Genomic DNA, 23124 nt, shown 5'->3' on the forward strand with positions numbered 1-23124 from the left:
ACACCTATGTACCGGTACGTGTCATGTAATGTTTCATCCTCGTTTCTGCTTGTCCGCAAAAATGAGACAAACAAATAATCAAGCCTACTGCAGCCCCCCCACCAATATTCCTGGATCCGCCCCGATGTCCAAAATCTATTTGTGGAATGCAGGAATAATATCAAACACTTTGTACTTCAAACAGCCTAAATGTCTAACACATCTGTGTTCTGTTGATAAGCATACATTCTTGAAAATGAAGCAAACTGACATACAAGTTTCAAACATTTTTAAAAGAAAAGACTTCAGGAACTCTAAACGAATAATTAAGCGAGAGGGAAAAGAGGAGACAAGGAATAAGGCGTCGAGGACCGAGGAGGCTTCAAACAATATGGCTACATGCTCTGTTTGGCAAGCACATGGGTTTATCCACTGCGGACACAGGGCAAGGGTCCCCCTCGTTTTCTCTGTTTTCTTCGAATTCTGCATGTTAACATTCAGAATTCCCAACTTGGCATGAACAGAAAAAAGTCCTTTTTAGCTTGTTATAGTTGAGCTCTGAAAACAAAATACACTTCATTTGATTTGGTTGTTTCCATATTAACTTGAACATAAAAAAAAATCAGAGAAAACATGTTTTCCTAAGCGGTATGATGGCCAACAAGTCTACGTCATCCGTAATCAGCAGGAATCACTGAATTTTAATTTAGAGCATTTTTGGAAATTTCCCAACAATTACAAAATGGTAAATCCGTAATCTGTTTTCCATAAATGTATAAGCTTCCAACAGTTTCCAAATAAGGTACTCGTAAAACTGCATTGAAATTGGAGAGCTTGGGTTTGTTAGAACTCCAGCATAAAAAATGAGACTGCTAGCCGAACAAAATGGAGGGGTAACGTTGTGGGAAGAAAAGATTAGGATATCCCAACCGAGCGCAGAGTTGAAAAACAGTCCCCATTGCCTAAGAAAGTAAGCCGTTAAAAACGCAATCAGGCTTTATCAGAAATATCCGCTTTTGGGGGTGAATTTATTTTGTGTGAATTAAAAAGTGTTATTGGCAAAAACCCACCTAAAATGAGAAAGACCAGACGGTGACTTTTGTTCTAGAAACCCCAGTAACGTCGGCTTGCCGGTTGTTAATTGAGCCTTTCGACTTTCGTTATTTTTCACATGGTTTTTAAATTCACTGTGAATGACCTTCGAAATTTGAAGGCGTTCTGTTTGGTCTAAGAAAAGAAATTATTGTAAGAATTATAATGGTTGGTTTGTAAAATATTGTCAGGTTTAGTTTGCCCTTGAACATTAATTGGAGGATGTAATGACAGACGTGTGTCGCAAAGGTGTTGCAGATTAAAAGTGATCCTGTTTAAACCAGGTATTTCTTTTATTAAACACTTTGGTTCATGACCCAAATAATGGATTGCTTTTACTCAGCATTACACGAAGTGGATACCTTGACAGTTGCTTTTAGAAGCTTTGGTTAAATTTTCAAGAGCTGGGAGTCTGCTTTTCGGACTCGTGTTTTTTGTGTGTTTGTTGATGGAAGCCTTTTACTATCATATTTGCATTTTCTACTGGAAAAAGTCACAGATTACTGGCGATCATCAGGTCAATATAGAGGGGAGCCATTGAAAAAAATAGAACAAACTTTTAACATTTCGTAAGAGGGCGCCATACTCAAAAGTGTACCCATTTCAGTGAAGTTATGGGGGCGCTGTTGCCTATAAGTTGACATTGGTCAACTGCTAGCCAACAGAGGGCGCTATTGAAAATTGCCATCTTGCTATTTTGCTGTATAGAGGGCGCTACTCGTTTTCACAATTGATTCAACAGAGGGCGCCATAATATTTTTCAATAGAGGGCGCTAAATATTGGTCGCTTACTAATTTTTGTCACAAGAGGGCGTTATTGGAAAATTGGTATATCACGTGCAATCACCGCTGCATGCATGAAATTTTAAATCAGAAACTGAACACAAGATTTGACACATTCTTTGGTATGTTTGTAAAGGTAAGCTAATTGTTCAGTAGCCCCGTAAATAGGGCCCGACGTATACTCCTTCGCAATGTACTGGGCCCTGTCCCGATTGATATTGGAACAAGTTTATCCGGGATACATGTGGGCATGGTGTTCTTCGACTTCGAGAACTCAAAGTCACTACTCCGTGTGACTAGTCGACTGTGAATGCAATTGGTTTACATGGTGTCGTAATGCTATGGGGTTTTGAAAAGTGCTTTGCCAATATGTGATACACGTAAGTGTGAGGGGAATAGATGTCAGTTTCGAAATGAGCTAGAGCTTTTATTTTGCTAGTTTGCATGTGTTGCTTTCAGTGGTTCCCTGACCACAGATTTCCCAGACGTCTCTATCTGTCATGAACGAGCTGAGCTGAAGTCAGAATTATCGGGACTGGTATCCAAAGCAACATAACTTGACATTTAATTTTACGTGAATACGCTGTATCTGTGTTTGTCACATGACGTACGGCCATAAGAGAATGCAGATGTCTGTGGTTCATTGAGGAATGAGAGGTGAGGATGGTAGAAAACAAATTTTGATTGATGTCTTGCTGCTTAAATAGTCATTTCATTACTTTGTCTTTACTTTGTTAGCTCGGAGGAGTTTGGCCTCACAGATTATGATGAAGATGACTCTGACGTCAGCCGTAGCACAGACAGTGAAGGTAGGTTCTCGATAACAGAAACAACATGAAAAATTCTACACAAATCCTTTGGATTGTGACTTTCAGTGTCCAACAAACTTGAAAAATTCAATGCAGCTGTCTGCTAAGGAAAGATAGTCCTTACATTTTTTGTGTTCGTTTGTTATTTTTGTGACGAAGTCACTGGTCTGTGATGACATCTGTTTTTATCTCTTTTTTTGTTTTAAAGAAGCAAGCGCAGGAAAAATTCAAGTTCCAGTGGGGACCGAAGTGACAGCCACTCTGACAGTGATGAGGAACAAGTACAGTGGACGGGGAAAGCAGCAGGTAGACAAGCTGTCACTTTTCAGTCATTTTTGTTTAGAATCAAATACCCTCAAGAACTAGGCTGTCCAGTTCCTGTGGGGTGGGGCATTCTGCCCCCCTCCCCCAGAACTCAGCTGTCCCATGCCCAATTTGATTCAGACTCAGTACAAACATGAGGTTTTGACTCGATCTGCCGTAAGGGTTTTGTCACGCTTATTTTAAGTTGAAGGTTACACGTGCAAGCCCACATTCATTGAGCACGGCCATTGAAAAGTATACATTTTGGGTTGAACCTTCTCAGAAAAAAGAGTGCTGGTCTAGAAGAATAAGCGGGACTTTCACAACAATGGTGCCAGAATGACCACAAAGAAATACTGCCTTGATATCAGAATACATTTATATGTTAAGGGCCCCCACCCTGGCTCCTTTAAGATGGAGTTGAGAGGTTCCTTGAGAAATCTCCACTCACATAGTCACAGATTTCACGTTCGCACAGGAGTCAGAAAGAAGTTATACTGGGTACCTTCTTCTGTTTGTACATTTGCCAGTTGGCTGAGATATTGCCTTAAAATCCACATCTCTATAACTACGCAGACAGACATAACTGCTATAGGATGTCTTTCTGTTGTTGTATTTTTATCAGGTGTTAAAGGGCGATAGCAGCGTGGTTGGTCCCCTGCCTGTGGGCTCATCTTCTGGCATCACTGCCCTGATAGAGTAAGGTGATAGCAGCGTGGCTGGTCCCCTGCCTGTGGGCTCATCTTCTGGCATCACTGCCCTGACAGAGTAAGGTGATAGCAGCATGGTTGGTCCCCTGCCTGTGGGCTCATCTTCTGGCATCACTGCCCTGACAGAGTAAGGTGATAGCAGTGTGGTTGGTCCCCTGTCTGTGGGCTCATCTTCTGGCATCAGTGCCCTGATAGAGTAAGGTGATAGCAACGCAACGTGGTTGGTCCCCTGCCTTTGGGCTCATCTTCTGGCATCACTGCCCTGACAGAGTATAAGGTGATAGCAGTGTGGTTGGTCCCCTGCCTATGCGGGGCTCATCTTCTTGCATCAGTGCCCTGATAGTAAGGCAATAGCAACGTGGTTGGTCCCCTGCCTGTGGGCTCATCTTCTAACATCACTGCCCTGATAGAGTAAGGTGATAGCAGTGTGGTTGGTCCTCTGCCTGTGGGCTCATCTTCTAACATCACTGCCCTGATAGAGTAAGGTGATAGCAGTGTGGTTGGTCCCCTGCCTGTGGGCTCATCTTCTAACATCACTACCCTGATAGAGTAAGGTGATAGCAGTGTGGTTGGTCCCCTGCCTATGGGCTCATCTTCTGGCATCACTGCCCTGATAGAGTAAGCCAGTAGTAGCATGGTTGGTCCCCTGCCTGTGGGCTCATCTTCTGGCATCACTGCCCTGATAGAGTAAGGTGATAGCAGTGTGGTTGGTCCCCTGCCTGTGGGCTCATCTTCTGGCATCACTGCCCTGATAGAGTAAGGTGATAGCAGCGTGGTTGGTCCCCTGCCTGTGGGCTCATCTTCTGGCATCAGTGCCCCAGTAGAGTAAGCCATCTCTTGTTTTCTCTCAGAAATACAAGAATACAAGTCATGATTTAGGTTCTCACAACAATTTGTTTAAAGGTACAGTCCATCATTTGTCCTTTGTGCATTATGTTCCTTTGAGGCCACAAAATTACCCAAAATCTAAAGAAGGGTACGCAAGAACAAACCCGATGAAGTTTCAGCTTAACTCCTCGACGGTGGGATATTTTTACCGCATCCTGCCTGGCTGTCGGGTTTTTTCCAATTTTGTCAACAGCAACCGCAGACATGTGCCAGTAGCAAGGTCACCAGGCCTTATCTGCCAAGTTTGCTGGGTCGCACACTGCACATTCCCGGCTCTGTGTGGCCACAATTCATGCTGGGGTACTTGGATCCCATCTAACATAATAACCAGGCACCCAGCACTTGCCTTACCCACGCCGCAACAAAATAACCCAAAATCTAAAGAAGGGTATGCAAAAACAGCCCTGATGAAAATTCAGCTTAATGATGAATGCTCCATATTCTGCGAACTTTATGCTAAGACTTAGATTTCAGATCAAAAGTTGCTGAGTCGTGTTTTAAATTGGTGTCTGAATCCAGCATACATTCTCAAGTTCAGTCGAATGCAAAACTCACATTGTCACCCACTGAACCGATGAATTATGGAAACCGCAAGTGTCTGTGTATCATGTCAATGCTTGCGTCCATTTCTAAGGGCAATTTTCCCAAAATTTGAGAAGGGGCCTGCTTGAAATCATTATTTCTTCATGATGACCATTTGGATAACTGCAAATGACGGACTGCACAGTACTTTTAACCCATTTATCCTTGTACAGAGTTCCCACAGTCATGGGAAATCCTGGGAAAAAATTGTCCCCGGAAAGTCATGAAAAACTCCTGGAAAATTGATCTAAGGAAAAGTCATGGAAATCAAAATCATACAAGGGTTATTTTTGATGAGCCACTTTTGATGTGGTAATGAAATTTCATACAGTAAATTTACAGGCCATCCTTGCCAGTAGTGGCTATGGCAGTCTTCCCAGTCATAATACCAAACAAATTTTCTGTGCAGAGTGGCATTAAATATCATGGAAGTTGTCATATTTTAGTTCTGGAAAGTGCAGGAAAGGTCTCTGAATTTGTTTTTCAGATTTCCTAGAAACCTTTCGGGTAACAATCAGGGCCCAATTTCACGGCACTACTTAGCACACGATTTCACGCTTACAGAGACTCTGCATATTTCAAGAAGACCGTATAAAGCAGTAAGCAATAGAAATCTCTCTGCGCGTGCGGCTTTTGGCAAAACCACACCAAATACGGCGATGAAATAGTGCTTAATCTTCGCAAATGTTTCTGCTAAAGTTAGCATGACTTTTCTTCTGTTAAGAAGCACCATGAAAGTGAGCCCTAACCCCACCCAGCCTGTTACTTCCTGCACTGCCCAGCACTGTATGGTTTTATGGATGAAGAGTTTGTGCTTTGATGGGTGAAAACTTGGATGTTTGGCTCATTGGGGGGGGGATCTTTATTACAGTATGACTGGAAAATTGGAGGTGACCTTTTCTTTTCACTTTGTGTCATTCCTCCGGGGTTTAGATTTGGGAAGGGCTCAGGTGAATGTACTGCTATGGCTGCGTACGTAGAGGCCGACTAACGATGTAGTGTGAATTGACTGACCAGTGATGAAATCTCCAAAGTGAAGATTCGGGTTACATCATCAGCTAGCACAGGTAAGAGTCCTGTGTTTCAGATGCTGGCTTTTAGCAAGGCTGGATGGGGGAAGGGATGGCAATCGGGTTATGGCCTTGTGTTCGTTGTGGATAATCCTTGGTGCATGCCAAACATTGGCTACATGCAGAGTTCGTTTGTTTGACTTTTTACAGTCATTCCCCAAGTTGAGCAATGAAAGAAATTCTGAGACTCTAAATGCTCTTATTTATCGAAGTAAAACCTGGACTGTGTCACAGGTTAATTACCCACTCAGTATCTCCTATATTCTTGGCAGCTTTGAGTTGCACTTAACATTGCTGTGTTTCCTTGACACTTCTAGAGGCTGGTCTTCCCTTAGATTTAAGAATTTGTGTTCAATTTTCCCCCTTGATGTGGGGGTCAATTCCAACAATCCCCCACCCTGGTGTGGGGTTGTCTTGAATTTTGTCCTTCCTGTGGTGGTGGAATTTCTTCAACTTTGCCCCTTACCCTCCTCTGGTGTGGGGATTTCTTTAACTTTGTCCCTCCCATTGTGGGTATTTTTTCAAGTTTGCCTGGTCTAGGAAGATGTCCTTTAAGTCTTCTCTCCCGTGGTAACTGTGAATGTTGAATACCCATTTCTCACAACATTTAATATTGTAAAAGGTACAAGATTTCAAATGTAAGTGGGCTCAGCCTTGTCCATGCTCGTTGACTAGGCTTTTACAACCTTGTGAGGACCCAAGAATTTTTCTGCCTTTTGAATAAACCCAAAACATGTCACTGGTTTTTCATCCACTAAATTTGTTCAAGGTGAAGTTCCTCAACCGCACACTACACTTTTTTCTAATTTTGGAATGGTTTCATTTTTTTTCATGTTTGTTATAAGCAGCGATGAAGAGGTGACACTTTCTTCGCATCACTGAAACTCCTGTGGAAGTTTTATTGGCTATCAGAGATCACTTGACAAGGTAAAAATGATGCTCTGAAATTGTGTTAGCTGCCTAAAGTCTGGATTTTATCTTTTGAAAGCTTCGAACACTGCACTCGTGAAAGTTACTCCAGTGTGCATAAATTTGCCTGAAAACACGGCGCTGTGACAACATAATATCAGATTTGTAATCGGAATTATTCCTGCTTTAATTCTTGTGAATGTAAATTGAGATCAACAATAGTGCCCTTTCGCTAAGCATCAACAGATTCGGCATTTAAGAAGTAATCTAACTCACAAGGGAAAAACTTGGATACTTAATACTTTATTTCAAAGTTCAGCTGAAAAAATTCCCCTTTTCAGATAAATGGATGTGGCAAAAACGTTTTCTATTTCAATTTCATAAAAAGACATGAATTTCATTTCAACAAATACAAAAAGTGATCTGGCAGTTCGGAGAAAAATTCTGTTCAATAAAGAGCAGAGAAACATTTGAAATGCAGTGTCTTGTTTGGAAGGGACTCTTAATAAATTTTTTACCAGGAAGGCTTTTGGATAAGGTTGTTGGATGAGAATTAGAGATTTACCACACCTTGAGTGCTACAGGCTTTCCAAAACAATACTGGTTCTATTTTGCATAGTAGTTCATACATTAACCAGGAATTCATGTGCTTCAGGAATGGCTAGAAAGTCAGTTTGACCTGTAGATGCTTCCAATTTTCCTCATTTTAACTTTTAAATTGTGAAGTCCAGGTCAAGTTTTCTGGAGAATCATTGACTGCAAATATTAGCTTTGTAGTAGCTTCCACTTGGAGATTGCAATTGAATAACTAAGTGTTAAATGATTAAATTAATGTATTTATTTTCTTCATTTGCTCTTTCTAGTAACGTGCACCGTTGGCAGGTTGGACCAAGTCATCGATGTGTGGTTACAAGACTGAACGCAAGATGTGCCTAGCAGCCTTGGATTCCTTAGATGTTAGTTGGTTGACCCTGTGACTCAAGATGTCTTAAGTCGGCTCCATACATCAGTTGGTCCCTCTCACAGCTTCAACATCACAGACTTCAAGACTAGAGCAAGGCTCCAAATCTTTGACTGCAATTTTCTTCTGCCGTTGGCTAAGAATAATGGGACAAATTGTATCTTATGAATTTCAAGTTCAGCAAATAATTATTCTGAAATGCTTGGTCCATTATTTACAGGAGAAAAGGCCGCCTTTCTCTGTATCAATGGCGGTCTTTGGAATCAGAGACACAAACATTGTTCTGATAACTTTTCAAACTGTTATGTAGGTTTGTAGTTAATTTCAAAGGGCTGGCATTTGGCCACATATTTTGCAATAAAACAGGGAAAGTGGATTTGTTTGATATCAAGGCTCTTCACTTAAATTGTACTGTCTTTTATGGCCATTTATTTTGATATAAAAAGAATGACCCTTAAGAGCATTTATTCTGGAAGCTAATAAAATGACTATCAACAGTAAGGGTCCCAACATAGACATTCACTTTTCCCTGTAAGTGGTGTATCTCCCACCAGAAAGCGAGAAAATGTCTTTAAAAAGTCAAATTTAGCAGGGAAAATATCAAAACATTTACTTGGAAAATACTTGACATTTTTCAGACCAGTGTCATATGGCTATGGCTAAGGCTTGTGCAAAAGATGAGTGATGTCCGTGTATGGAACTCTCCGCTATGGACTATTGATGAATTTTATTGGGAAACCTGGTCGAAGGGAAATTGTAATTAACAAAGCTTTAAAATTTAAAGGGGAATGGTACCAAAATTAAAGCAAGCATGATATGTGCACAGCTAGGATGTCAATGTAATCTGCCCAATTGGTATTTAAGCCAAGACTCATATTAGCAATTCCTTCACGCCAAGACCGAGAAGGGCAAAATTGTGCCACACTACAGTCGAATGAATCGCCATACTCATGGGCCGTATACGATGCTCAAGTTCTTACCTTCTTGTGCAGAGGGTCCGTTTGATGAAAGCTGACGACATAACCATGGAGGAATAACAAAATTAGAAGTAACGGCAATAAGCATGGCAGGTTTAGGGTCGACGACACGGTGGAAATGCCCGTCATGTTGGAAGTAGCTAGAGCAACTGATCATGCGATACCTCTCGGCTAAAGACCCGACTACAAATGACAAGAATTAATATGGATAAGCGATGACATAAAACAAACCACGTGTGAGCAGGGAGCCAATAGGAATAGAAGGGGGAGGTGTGGCGAGAAAGGAATTTTGAGGGACAGGACACCTTCCTTAGACTGCACGGGGAATACAAGTCAAAGTTAGAGGCGAATACAAGGCGTTCAAAAGCTTGGCCCCCATTGCACACACGTTAAAAAAAACGGTACTTTGGCTGAGAAAGAGACCAATTCTTTTGTTGGGTTCCTTTGTCCAGTCTCCCCTGAACAATAAAAACATTCGAGGCTTGGGAGAGGATTAGACGCCACTATCTTTCGTTACGCTTGAGTGAACAACAACGGGGAGAATTGAAGCAGAAAATCTCGAAAAACTCGCCTTTAAAAGCATCTTTGGCAACAAAATGATACTTTTTGCAGAGGAAATTACATAATAAATCTAACTATAGTTTCAAAATTTCAAAATTCTCCCGAATGAAAAAGTTGGCTTTTCAAGACTGGCTGGTTCCACGCTAAAACTTTCTCCCACCCCCCGATGGTGGCGCTATAACATTGAAAGTCCACGGCGCCTGGGCCGTGCATTACGCACGTAGCAATGGGAAACACCGATATGGCTGTTTCTGTAGTACAGCTCACGCCATACGGTTGTGCACAATGCGCATGTCTGGTGGAAACGTCGAAATGGCCAATTTTGTAGCTCGCTGAGCTGTATATACGTGTGCACAATCGGCCGTGTACAGAAATGGCCATATCGGCGGTCCAATTCGGATTTTGCTTACGGTCCAAAAAGCTGGTTGCCCGTTTTTGCGTGATGTTTGGCTTGCATAGGCGGGAACCAGTATCGCGTGGTATAAAATGCCGTGTATATTACTTAAAAATAGCAAAAAGGCTTTGCCCGTTAGGAAAAGGAACAAATAATATTCGAAAGTGTGACCGATGAATTAGAAAGGATTTTGTTCATGGAAAATATACAAGGATAGAATGTTTAGGATTTTTAAAAACAGAGATTGAAACCGGGTGGCAGGGGATGAACATTGTCGGAAAGTAAGTACTACAGAGCCTCCGAGAAATGTTTGGTTTGATTCTCGAGGAAAAATGTAAAAATGAAAAATATAAAAAAAATGGGAAAATGTGTATAAAAAGATAATATCTATTTGAAAATTTCATATGAAAGTTTAAAAATGAAACTGCGAATTTGTTTTCTCGACAGCACATCGTATGCTGATATACACACGTAAACATGTACAGCTTCACTGCATGCTCTCGAACTAAGGTGGACTTTCAATGTTATAGCGCCACCAACGTTGGATGGGAGAAAGTTTTAGCGTGGAACCAGCCAGCCCTGAAAAGCCAACTTTTTTATTCGGGCGAATTTTGGAATTTTGAAACTATAGTTAGATTTGTTATGTAATTTCCTCTGCAAAAAGTATCATTTTGTTGCCTGAAATGCTTTTAAAGGCGAGTTTTTCGAGATTTTCTGCTTCAATTCTCCCCATTGTTGTTCACTCAAGCGTAACGAAAGATAGCGGCGTCTAATCCTCTCCCAAGCCTCGAATCTTTTTATTGTTAAGGGGAGACTGAACAAAAGAATCCAACAAAAGAATTGGTCTCTTTCTCAGCCAAAGTACCGTTCTTTTAACGTGTATGCAATGAGGGCCCAGATTTTAAACGCCTTGTATTCGCCTCTAACTCTGACTTGTATCCCCGTGCAGTCTAGTCCATGGAACGTTTCCTGTTCCCCCAAATTCCCTTCTCGCCACACCTCCCCCTTCTATTCCTATTGGCTCCCTGCCCGCACGTGGTTTGTTTTATGTCATAGCTTATCCATGGCCATATTAATTTTTGTCATTTGTAGTCGGGTTTTCAGCCGAGAGACATTACACTATCAGACGCTCTGGCTACTTTCTACATCATAGGCATTTCTACTTTGTCGTCGACCCTAAACCTGCCACTGTTGCTATTTCTTCATATGTTTCATCCCTCCATGGCTCTGTCGTCAGTGTCAACAAGCATACCCACGGCATAAAAGGTAAGAAACTGGGGGTATTTCAGCTTCGTATACGGCACATTCCTTGAAAAATATCAATGTGTATGACGAATCATTCTACTGGAGTGGCACAATTTCTTCCTTAACCCTCCTGTTTTAACCATCAAAAACAGTCAGAAATGCCTTCCAATTGATTTCCCCCAGTACACAGACACGTATGGGAAATTTGACTGATATGACAACTGTGTCAAGAATGCATCTTAGCATAGGAGGGTTAAAGTTTTCGGTCTTAGCATGGAGGAATTCCTAATCCCAGTCTTGATACAAATGCTGTTTTGGTAGATTACATTAATCCTGACCGTACAAATATCATGCGCAGTTCGCACTTTCATTTTGGTAGCATTCCCCTTAAAGCCTTACTAATTTCAATTTCCCTTAGAATAAGTCCCCCCCTAAAATCAAAATAGGTAGCTATTAAATTAACCTTAAAAATAATTCTGCCAAGGATCAATTTATATCAAAATAAATGGTGTAGAGTTCCCTATGCGGACGTCACTTAATGTCGATACCCTGTGCAAAACCCTATGAGTATGAGAAAGGGCTGAAAAAATCTTAGTATTTTCCAAATAAAAGTACATGCTTCAACAGTGTCACTGTTGGAAAAGACTGTTGCGACACATTATCATTGTTGTATGGCTAACAAACTACCCAAAGGGAAAATTATTGATGTCCGTAAATGGGACTCTTACCGAAATAGCCATAAAATACAGTACAATGAATTGAAGACACTTGATATCAAATTCAACCACTTTCACTGTTTTATTACAAACTCTCTGGCTCAATGCCAGCACTGTGAAATTTGTTCATTACAAAACTACAACAGTTGGAAAATGCTAAACAATGTGTCTCTAATTTCAAAGACCACCATTCTTGTACAGAAAGGTCCCCTTTTCTCCAAATTCAATTTGCAAACAAATGCACCAAGTGTTTCTGAACATAAACAGCTCTGGAACGTGGAATTCATAATTTAACATTTTTCCCACTATTCTTAGCCAACAGCAGAAGAAAGTTGCAGTCGAAGATTTGCAGCCTTCCTCTAGTCTTGAAGTCTGTGATGCTGAAGCCGTGAGAGGGACAAACTGACATACGAAGCTGCCTGAAGACTTCTTGTGTCACAAGGTCAAATAGCTAACGTCTAAGGAATCCAAGGTTGTTGGGGACATCTTGGGTTCTGTCTTGTAACAACCAGACATAGATGACTTGGTCCAACCAGCTGAGCACGCTACCAGAGGGAACAAATGAGAAAGTGTTAAATGTATCCAACTGCAATCTCCAAGTGAAAGCTACTGCAAGCTATTTGAAGTGAATGGTTCTCGGCAAAACCCATGTCAGGACTCTGCAATTTCATAATCTAAAAATGAAGAAATTGAAAATGGAACTCCACTATGAACTCCAAACGTACAGACTGAATTCCTAGCTATTTGCAAGCACACACTTGCTGATTAAACTCTGAAATTTTAAACAAGATAAAAAACAGTTGTTTCTTTTGAAAGAACATTGCACTCCAAGAGTGGCAGCTCCTTTTAATGAGACCCAGAATCACCAATTTCTAGTCAAACAGCAACTGTTACCCTATCACTGTTACATTTATTAATAGTCTTGATGAATTTCCGTCACTTTTGAAATTCCAAACAAGATACTGCGTTTCGATGTCTTGCTTAGTGCTTTTATGCTTTTGTTGGACGGAATAGTTTCCTCAGGCCGCGACATGGGCGGCAACCCGGGGGGGACACGTCCCCCCATGAATTTGGCATGGGGACACAATGTTGAATGTCCCCTCCATGTTTTAAGCAAACAAAATACTTAAGGAATTGATGGATATGGACCAAGAATTTTTCCTTTTGAGTTCTTATAAATGGAATAAGATAATAAACATGATGTGCACAAAAAAGTGTAAATTGATGTCCCCCCCCAAGATCGAGGAGAGATTCCCGCCCTTGGGCCGCAAGGTCACTTTTGTATTTGTTGAAATGAAATCTTTTTTTCCTGAAACTGAAATGAATCTTGAGCCTGATCCAATTATTTGAGAAGGGGAGTTTTGCCAGCTAAACTTTGAAATTAAATTGTCCGTCTCCAAGTTCTTCCCTCGTGAGTTTGTCGATTACTTAAAATTAGGAACAGCTAATCCTTTGAGAAAGTGCACTGTTGCCTTTATATCTACAAGAATAAAGCAGGAATAATTCTGATTACAAGTCTGAAATGATGTCTCAGCTCTGTTATGCTTTCAGGCAAGTTTAAGCAGCCTTAAAGAGTGCAGTACCATGTGTTTGAAGCTTTAAACAATAAAATTATTCAGACTCTAGGCAGGTGGCACAATTTAAGAGCATCATTCCTTACCTTGTCATGTGACCTCTGATGGCCAATAAAACTTCCACAGATGTTTCTGCGACGTGAAGAATGTGTCACTTTTCATTGCTGCATATAAAAAAAGATGAAAGATATGAAACAATTCCAAAATTAGAAATGAAAAACAAATGAGGTGTGTGGTTGAGGAGCTTTACCTTGTACAAATTTAGTGGATGAGACACCTACACCTGTAGTTTCATGTGTTTGATTTATTTAAAGGCCAAAAAAATTCTAAGGTCCTCACATGTGTTCAGGTTAAAAAAGCCTAGTAGACAAGCTGGGACAAGTCTGAGCTCATTCGCATTTCAAATCTTGTACCTTTAACAATGTCAAATGTTATGAGATGGGGGATTAAACATTTTCCACCACCAAGGGAGAGAACATTTTTAATGCACATCTCTCCATACCAGGGGAAGGGTAAAGTTGAAGGAATCCCCCGAACTCTGAAATCTCAGGGAAATATGTCATACAACCGAAAGCTGCCACAAATATAGGAGATACAGGAAAACTGAGTTGGTAGTAACCCTGGACACAGTCCGGGTATTTTTTCCATAAATAAGAGCATTTAGAGTCTCCGAATTTTTTCTCATCGCTCAACTTGGTCTAAAGACTGCAACAAGTCAACCACGCTGATCAACAAATCGCACACATTAATGATGAAGTACACAATTATTGAACACTGGCACAAGAACACATGCAGCTCTGGTCAAAGACACTTTTTAATGGAAGGTGCTGATGAAAATCTTGGAAATGTCCCACCGGGGTTGCTATGGGATTGACCAATCAGTTCCAAGGTATAAAAGACTGAACTTCACTTGAATAATTGTAAGTTGAAATGATTACCCTGTAAGGTGAATTCCAACATCTGCACTTTTATCACAATTTTATTACACTTCTTTTCGGTAAATGAAGGCTGGGAAACACTAATGTTTACCAAAAATGTTGATGGCCACAAAACTTTTTTTGGCTGCTGTAACTTCACAGGGGGGTTTTCTTAAAATTTAAAAAGAACTTGTAGTTTGTGGTCATTTTGATATATGCATGCCCTAAAGTCTGCTGCAGAAAAAAACTGAGGGGTTCATTAACAAGGGGGCCCACTAAAATCATAGAGGTGAATAAAGGAAACTCATCAAAGTGTGCAACCTTTCTGAAGTCATTTTTGGTGTCGTAACTGAAATGGATTTATGAGATGGATATTGAAAGAATCTTTCTACCCGCTTAACAAGAGAAAACATGCTTGAAAATTTTGGGTATTTTGGGGGGGAAAAGTATGCTTATAAAAACTGATATTCCATGTACATGTACCTATCCTGACTTGGAATTTGGTTGGTAACCTCTGCAAGCGCAGCTCTCTCCATGGCAATAGAGGATGTCATCTGCCACACGGTTTACCTGCGATGATGCACACACATAAAATCAACTGGATACCTGGATTAGGACGAATGATTGTCTTCAGTTGACCGTCTCGCTCTGAGGAAGCGTGCTCACCTATCTTGGTGGTTTTACACTAGACCAATGGACCACTTAGAGAATGGTTTTGACCACAACCTGGCTGCTTTAACTAGAATTCGGCAAGCTGACCAGAGTTTAGGTCGAACCAGGCAGCCTAAGCAGTGCCATTTTTTCTGTTCTGGCAGGTGTCCCCCACTGACCATCTGTTTGTAATGTGTAAGTGACCATATAGACAAGAGGGAGAATTCGATTGTGGGTCATGCAGTCAGCCACGGCAGTTGTATGGCCTTTCTATGTGTGTACGGATGATACTTTGTTGAGATCCCATCAATAAATGTAACAATAACACGCAACAGTTGTAGGTAAGACCGTTTTGCGTGCGTTATGCATAATCCATAGAAAAACATGGCTGGCATCAAGGAAGTTTTTGGCAACATTACTTCAAATTTGCTTCAAAATTTCAAGACAAGTAGAGATCCAAAGGTACAGAAAACAATTTTTAGGGGCTGGTAGCACCGTCAATATACATTGTGTTAACTTTTGAGCTTGGAAAAAAGTCTCAATCTCATTCTCAAGGGACATTAGCAATGGGGACTCTCCACACAAAAAGCAATTGCATACCTGCCAACATTGGAAAGAAAGAAATTAGAATGGCCATCGCACATGCAATGCAAACACCTTGGGACGAGCCCCTACTGGGTGGGGTCCAGCGACCGCCTTAGGGCCCCTGGTGGGGTCCAGGGACAATGCTCCTGGAAGGTTCTGGGTTTTAGCTATACCTGGAAAGGTTATTTAGAACAATACTTAAAAGACAGTAAGTGAAACATGAAACAGAATTTGTCTTTTTCCCCTGCAACTTCCACAACCACCATGCCAAAAAAATTTGGGCAGAACCAGCACGTTTGTGGTTTGTGTTGTGCGATGTACGATGAGGACGAGTGAACTGCTTAGACAATCCACAGAAAATTTCAATACTTTTTAAGATTTATTTTTCCTCCCGAAACATCCGAATGTTCCGATTTTGAAGCCTTTTAAAACCTGAAAATCAGAGGATTCAATGGGAATCAGAGATTCCTGTGATGGCATTAAAGCTTACTTACATTTAGGAAGAAAAGAAATTTCCCCTTCAAATCCTAAACTCTCCTACTGCTGAGCTGGAAATCCAAGATGCCATCTTCTTCTTCTTCTGCTATTCAAACTGAAGGCAAAAAGACAGGGAGAATGTCCAACAGTCAGGAGGCGCCAACCGAGTGGACCACTCAGAGTTAAGCCTGAGGAATCGGTGTGCACTCGTACACCAACAACTGTTTCCTGAGCAATGCAACGTTAAGAAGCTGTGATTACCTCGAGCTGAACACCGGACGTTGCGCCACTCAGGAAACAGTCGTCTGCATGCACAACCCATAGAATCCTAAGGTGGGTGGATTAAACAGTTTAAGGACCGTTTTGCAAGTGAATTCTGAGAATTTTGATTCAGGGTACGACAAGGAACAAAATATTTTGAGTGAAATTTTGTAATGGAAGCAAAAGTACATGTATATGAATGGTACTTGGATTCTACTATCACCCAACTATGTCAAAATTTTAAAGGCAAGAGGTCAACTCGTGCCAACTTGTACACTGACCAACTCGTATGCAGTTTTGTCAACTCATACACTGACCAATTCATACACTGACTAGCTCGTACTCTAACCAACTCGTACACTGACTAGCTTGTACTCTGACCAACTTGTACACTGACTAGCTTGTACTTTGACCAACTCATACACTGACTAGCTTGTACGTTGACCAACTCCTACACTGACTAGCTTGTACTTTGACCAACTCATACACTGACTAACTTGACTTTGACCAACTCCTACACTGACTAGCTTGTACTTTGACCAACTTGTACACTGACTAGCTTGTACTTTGACCAACTCCTACACTGACTAGCTTGTACTTTGACCAACTCGTACACTGACTAGCTTGTACTTTGACCAACTCCTACACTAACTAGCATGTACTCTGACCAACTCCTACACTGACTAGCTTGTACTCTGACCAACTCCTACACTGACTAGCTTGTACTTTGACCAACTCGTACACTGACTAGCTTGTACTTTGACCAACTCCTACACTGACTAGCTTGTACTTTGACCAACTCGTACACTGACTAGATTGTACTTTGACCAACTCATACACTGACTAACTTGTACTTTGACCAACTTGTACACTGACTAGCTTGTACTTTGACCAACTCCTACACTGACTAGCTTGTACTCTGACCAACTCGTACACTGACTAGCTTGTACTTTGACCAACTCGTACACTGACTAACTTGTACTTTGACCAACTCCTACACTAACTAGCTTGTACTCTGACCAACTCCTACACTGACTAGCTTGTACTCTGACCAACTCCTACACTGACTAGCTTGTACTTTGACCAACTCGTACACTGACTAGCTTGTACTTTGACCAACTACTACACTGACTAGCTTGTACTTTGACCAACTCGTACACTGACTAGATTGTACTTTGACCAACTCCTACACTGACTAGCTTCTACTCTGACCAACTCCTACACTGACTAGCTTGTACTTTGACCAACTTGTACACTGACTAGCTTGTACTTTGACCAACTTGTACACTGACTAGCTTGTACTTTGACCAACTCGTACACTGACTAGTTTTTACTCAGACCAACTCGTACACTGACTAGCTTGTACTTTGACCAACTCCTACACTGACTAGCTTGTACTCTGACCAACTCGTACACTGACTAGCTTGTACTTTGACCAACTCCTACACTGACTAGTTTTTACTCAGACCAACTCGTACACTGACTAGCTTGTACTTTGACCAACTCGTACACTGACTTGCTTGTACTCTGACCAACTCCTACACTGACTAGCTTGTACTCTGACCAACTCCTACACTGACTAGCTTGTACTCTGACCAACTCCTACACTGACTAGCTTGTACTCTAACCAATCTGTACACTGACCAGCTTGTTCTCTGACCAACTCCTACACTGACTAGCTTGTACTCTGACCAATCTGTACACTGACCAACTCGTTCACTGACTAGCTTGTACTGTGACCAACTCCTACACTGACTAGCTTGTACTCTGACCAACTCGTACACTGACTTGCTTGTATTCTGACCAACTCGTACACTGACTAGCTTGTACTTTGACCAACTCCTACACTGACTAGCTTGTACTCTGACCAACTCCTACACTGACTAGCTTGTACTCTGACCAACTCGTACACTGACTAGTATGTACTCTGACCAACTCGTACACTGACTAGCTTGTACTTTGACCAACTCCTACACTGACTAGCTTGTACTCTGACCAACTTGTACACTGACTAGCTTGCACTTTTACCAACTCTTACATTGACTAGCTTGTACTTTGACCAATTCCTACACTGACTAGCTTGTACTTTGACCAACTCGTACACTGACCAGCTTGTTCTCTGACCAACTCCTACACTGACTAGCTTGTACTCTGACCAATCTGTACACTGACCAGCTTGTTCTCTGACCAACTCGTACACTGACTAGCTTGTACTCTGACCAACTCCTACACTGACTAGCTTGTACTCTGACCAACTCCTACACTGACTAGCTTGTACTCTGACCAACTCGTACACTGACTTGCTTGTACTCTGACCAACTCCTACACTGACTAGCTTGTACTCTGACCAACTTGTACACTGACTAGTTTGTACTCTGACCAACTCGTACACTGACTAGCTTGTACTCTGACCAACTCGTACACTGACTAGCTTGTACTCTGACCAACTCCTACACTGACTAGCTTGTACTCTGACCAATCTGTACACTGACCAGCTTGTTCTCTGACCAACTCGTACACTGACTAGCTTGTACTCTGACCAACTCCTACACTGACTAGCTTGTACTCTGACCAACTCCTACACTGACTAGCTTGTACTCTGACCAACTCCTACACTGACTAGCTTGTACTCTGACCAACTCCTACACTGACTAGCTTGTACTTTGACCAACTCGTACACTAACTAGCTTGTACTCTGACCAACTCGTACACTGACTAGCTTGTACTCTGACCAACTCATACACTGACTAGCTTGTACTTTGACCAACTCGTACACTGACTAGCTTGTACTCTGACCAACTTGTACACTGACTAGCTTGCACTTTTACCAACTCTTACATTGACTAGCTTGTACTTTGTCCAACTCCTACACTGACTAGCTTGTACTCTGACCAACTCGTACACTGACTAGCTTGTACTTTGACCAACTCCTACACTGACTGGCTGTACTCTGACCAACTCATACACTGACTAGCTTGTACTCTGACCAACTCGTACACTGACTAGCTTGTACTCTGACCAACTCGTACACTGACTAGCTTGTACTGTGACCAACTCCTACACTGACTAGCTTGTACTCTGACCAACTTGTACACTGACTAGTTTGTACTCTGACCAACTCGTACACTGACTAGCTTGTACTCTGACCAACTCGTACACTGACTAGCTTGTACTCTGACCAACTCCTACACTGACTAGCTTGTACTCTGACCAATCTGTACACTGACCAACTTGTACTCTGACCAACTCGTACACTGACTAGCTTGTACTCTGACCAACTCCTACACTGACTAGCTTGTACTCTGACCAACTCCTACACTGACTAGCTTGTACTCTGACCAACTCGTACACTGACTTGCTTGTACTCTGACCAACTCCTACACTGACTAGCTTGTACTCTGACCAACTTGTACACTGACTAGTTTGTACTCTGACCAACTCGTACACTGACTAGCTTGTACTCTGACCAACTCGTACACTGACTAGCTTGTACTCTGACCAACTCCTACACTGACTAGCTTGTACTCTGACCAATCTGTACACTGACCAGCTTGTTCTCTGACCAACTCGTACACTGACTAGCTTGTACTCTGACCAACTCCTACACTGACTAGCTTGTACTCTGACCAACTCCTACACTGACTAGCTTGTACTCTGACCAACTCCTACACTGACTAGCTTGTACTCTGACCAACTCCTACACTGACTAGCTTGTACTTTGACCAACTCGTACACTAACTAGCTTGTACTCTGACCAACTCGTACACTGACTAGCTTGTACTCTGACCAACTCATACACTGACTAGCTTGTACTTTGACCAACTCGTACACTGACTAGCTTGTACTCTGACCAACTTGTACACTGACTAGCTTGCACTTTTACCAACTCTTACATTGACTAGCTTGTACTTTGTCCAACTCCTACACTGACTAGCTTGTACTCTGACCAACTCGTACACTGACTAGCTTGTACTTTGACCAACTCCTACACTGACTGGCTGTACTCTGACCAACTCATACACTGACTAGCTTGTACTCTGACCAACTCGTACACTGACTAGCTTGTACTCTGACCAACTCGTACACTGACTAGCTTGTACTCTGACCAACTCGTACACTGACTAGCTTGTACTCTGACCAACTCGTATATTTATTGGTACAGCAGGGGTATCAATGCTTAAAGTATTGGGACACTCTGGTGCTGAGCTTTTGTGTGTGTCTGTACGTCATACATGTACATGTACACACCAAATGCAATGTGTGTGTGTAGTGCTGTACATGTACAGTACTTGGAAAACTGGATGTGAAGTTTGTCTCATGTGATGGGATGTATGTGGTTATATGGCTGCCGTCGTTCACTTCAAGGCCTGGATTGGTGCCTTATTTAGTCCAGTGTGGCAGAGCCAGAAATGAGTATGTCAGTAAATACACGTTTTTACATAGAAGTAGTTCCCCTTTAAAAACGTTCAGCTTTAGTTTGGAGTTCTATCTTTTTTAGTAGTGTGCCCCCCTGTTTATTTGTTTAAGACTCAGCATCCCCCATAGAGAGTTGCCATTTGGTCTGGCTACACTCCGTGTAGCAGATCAGCAGAGACCAGTCACCCTCACATGTACTGTTCCTCCTAACTGGAGTTTGGTTTTCTGCTTGAACCCTTTTCGGCAAGAACTTCCGCGGTGAGTCTCTAAACTTTTCTTATTCATGTATAAAGTCAATTTTTCCCTCTTTCCTCAATATTATCCAGTTTCTAAACGTTTTGCCAAGGTTTGTCCATTTTCTTTCTGAGTATTAGTTTTCTGAATCACTGAAGTTTTCCTAATTTTGTCTAGCTATAATGCCTAGAAAACACTCACACTCTAAGCTTCTATCAATCATCTTTTAGATCTCTACTTCTTTGATTTTCTCATATTTCCTTACCTTTCTTAATCTTTTGGTGTAGGTATATTAGTTATGTATAAGGATTTCCATTCATTTGCCTCAGAACATGCCTTTCTTTGTCCTTTCTTCTTTAGTTGATTGTTTATTTGGACTTGCCAGGGGATTTGAATACTTAATGAGCCCCATAGGCCTGTGCACAATTTTAGTTGTATGACATGTTAATCCCTGCTCTCATCTCCAGTATGTAGTTCATGTACAAGAGATTTTGTTTTTCTTCCATGTATGTTCTTTACTTCTCTTGTTTTTTACAGATTGAAGTCCGAGTGTAAACTCTTAAGGTCCATTTTACACACTGTGTTGATTTGGGTTTTTAGTCCTTTTGAAATTTTTAGTCTTTTGGTTAAAGTCTTTGTCCTTTAGTCCTTTCGTTTTGGTTTTTGCATTTTTTTCCAGTACTTTTTCATCAATAAATTCTTTGTTGTCCTTTTTTGAAGTCAAATATTGGTGTCTGAGTCCTGGGTTCAGTTTCCTGCGACCCTTTCCTCAAAGATCCTTGGTTTAGTTAAGAGTTTTTTGTTTTGTTGTTTTTCGATTTCTCCATAGTGTGCCATTTTACCTTGTTACACTTACATGTACATGTACCTCAGTGTTTTTTAATGTTAAAAATAAGGAATTAAACACAGAAATATCTTATAATTGCTACTGATAGAACATACATGAGAAATGTTTGAGATTTTAAAGAAATTTTACGAACTCGGGGAATGAAATATGCGCCAGGCTGTCAGGCTCAAAATTACCCAATGTGCCTGGTGGAGATTACATGTAGAGCTGGGCAGCCCTGCCCACCGCCTGGCGTAGCTACAATCCTGCTGGAGTTTTCAAATTAAAAGTCACAAATACAGTTTTATCAAGGAATGCAAATGCAAGACTGAGCCACTTACTTTATCATGGTGCCTTGTCATTGATACATGAACACTGCAGTTTGGCCATTACAAAGCATCAATACACACAACAGCACACATTCTACCAGACTGGGTGGGTGTCAATTTGGGGGAAAAATCCAAGGCACAATTGCGGTATACCCCGCCACTCACCTTGCCCACCTCGTAGCCATGGATACCAAGTCACACTTCCACGAGACCCACTTCGTATTCCTGAATCCGAGTAGCCGCTCCCCGGGTACGGGTCCCACATTGGACTTAGAAAATTCTCAGTCTTCCCCTGGTGAGTGGTATGTAATTCAAGTGAGTGCTTCGTTCTCAAAAATGACTTCAATACTGTGTACAACACGTAGGGAGCCTACGTGTACCTTGACGCTGCAAGGATAATGTGAAAGTTGAACAACCTCCACTCGACTACATAGCCATTGGATTTTAAGGGAGTATTTTCATGTGTGGGATATTCTGCAAATCCAACATTTATAGAGGGAAAGGGTAACGGCACACATCCTGACACGTACTGTCGTACTCATGTGATGGCACAATTTGGGTTACAATCGTAATGATCTTGAGTTGGTCAATTGGTCATGTTGGTCATGTTGGCGTATGGCCATGTTGGCATGCGAGTTGGCACGTGTAGCACATGAGCTCACCAGAATCATGGAGGAAGGAGCCAGAATCCAATTTGTAGAGTCCAAGTTAGACTAGTCCTGCATGTACATGTATAATAGTATACTGTAGATAGGCAATGTAAATGACTGAATGATGAAATAATCCACAAACATGTTGTTGCTCAGTCAATGATGCACGAGTATCGGACTACGTGAGGTACGGTCACTGCACTGATCGGCTGGTCATGCTCATAA

The 23124-nt window shown here is 41.6% G+C and overlaps 1 protein-coding gene and 3 long non-coding RNA genes across 9 annotated transcripts in view; 2 read left to right on the forward strand and 2 right to left on the reverse strand.

Annotated features, from left to right (window-relative positions):
• The first annotated feature begins 1882 nt into the window (after positions 1 to 1882).
• On the forward strand, positions 1883 to 8492 carry LOC147799215 (uncharacterized). Of its 4 annotated transcripts, none has more exons than XR_015425359.1 (7): positions 1883 to 1990; positions 2593 to 2663; positions 2872 to 2969; positions 3592 to 4501; positions 6080 to 6213; positions 7065 to 7143; positions 7989 to 8492. It is a non-coding gene; the product is annotated as an uncharacterized LOC147799215 (long non-coding RNA). The 4 variants fall into 4 exon arrangements; XR_015425360.1 differs by having other exon boundaries at positions 2875 to 2969; XR_015425357.1 differs by having other exon boundaries at positions 1903 to 1976.
• On the reverse strand, positions 7283 to 9468 carry LOC147799216 (uncharacterized). The gene is made up of 2 exons (XR_015425361.1): positions 9067 to 9468; positions 7283 to 8222 (listed from the first exon to the last, which is right to left on the reverse strand). It is a non-coding gene; the product is annotated as an uncharacterized LOC147799216 (long non-coding RNA).
• Positions 9469 to 10900: 1432 nt separating this feature from the next.
• On the forward strand, positions 10901 to 13502 carry LOC147799217 (uncharacterized). The gene is made up of 2 exons (XR_015425363.1): positions 10901 to 11284; positions 12295 to 13502. It is a non-coding gene; the product is annotated as an uncharacterized LOC147799217 (long non-coding RNA).
• The window catches only part of LOC110990062 (uncharacterized), a 49543-nt gene continuing 38456 nt past the window's right edge, over positions 12038 to 23124 (reverse strand). For all 3 annotated transcript variants that reach the window (XM_087137251.1, XM_087137252.1, XM_087137250.1), the window contains 5 exons: positions 22415 to 22541; positions 16201 to 16298; positions 14954 to 15040; positions 13640 to 13717; positions 12038 to 12524 (listed from right to left, as the gene is read on the reverse strand). The gene's annotated coding sequence lies outside the window, so the exon portion shown is untranslated. The remainder of the gene's footprint in view (positions 12525 to 13639; positions 13718 to 14953; positions 15041 to 16200; positions 16299 to 22414; positions 22542 to 23124) is intronic.

Source organism: Acanthaster planci, linkage group LG05 (genome assembly GCF_054643075.1).
Source record: "Acanthaster planci isolate LZ-2023a linkage group LG05, COTS_SCS, whole genome shotgun sequence".
Taxonomy (NCBI): Eukaryota; Metazoa; Echinodermata; class Asteroidea; order Valvatida; family Acanthasteridae; genus Acanthaster; species Acanthaster planci.